We start from the raw sequence: 542 nt of genomic DNA, 5'->3' as shown, positions 1-542 counted from the left end.
CCGCTGCTGTGCCCTGACTTTTCAATGCGGAGGACGTCGGAGCTTACATCACGCGCGAGGGGCAGCGAGACATGCCAGAGGATGGGGATGCAGCGCGGGAGTCGCCGCCGCGCGCCTCCCAGGGCTCCGCACAGCGCAGCCGGGGAACAGCGCCGCAAAGCACGAGTCCTCCCGGCTCCTGCGAGGGAGGAAACTCCCCGGGGCGGGGGGACGCCCGACCCCTCCAGCCCGCCTGGGCCACGCACCGCTTTGCCAGGGGCCGAGGAACTTCGCCGGGCTCCCTCGGCTTGAAGGGGCAGAGGGGCTCGGGGTTTTATCCCCAGGAAGATTTGGCACCCTGAATGACTCAGCAAAAAAAAAAACACACACACACACACACACACACAACCCCACTGGGTTAAAAATTCCAACCCAAACTTAAATGGCTTCTCAGGGTAGTATGGCTCAGGCTCTTTAGTTTCTAGCATGCAAGGGAACTAGGTGGCTATCATCATGTCTGGTCCAGTTGAAACAACAGGGTAGCCATTTCCATCAGGGTTAGC

Source organism: Gavialis gangeticus, unplaced genomic scaffold (genome assembly GCF_001723915.1).
Source record: "Gavialis gangeticus isolate Ggan-Ray unplaced genomic scaffold, GavGan_comp1, whole genome shotgun sequence".
NCBI lineage: Eukaryota > Metazoa > Chordata > Crocodylia > Gavialidae > Gavialis > Gavialis gangeticus.
The sequence above is the reverse complement of the archived record's forward strand: the minus strand, read 5'-3'. Positions refer to the sequence as shown.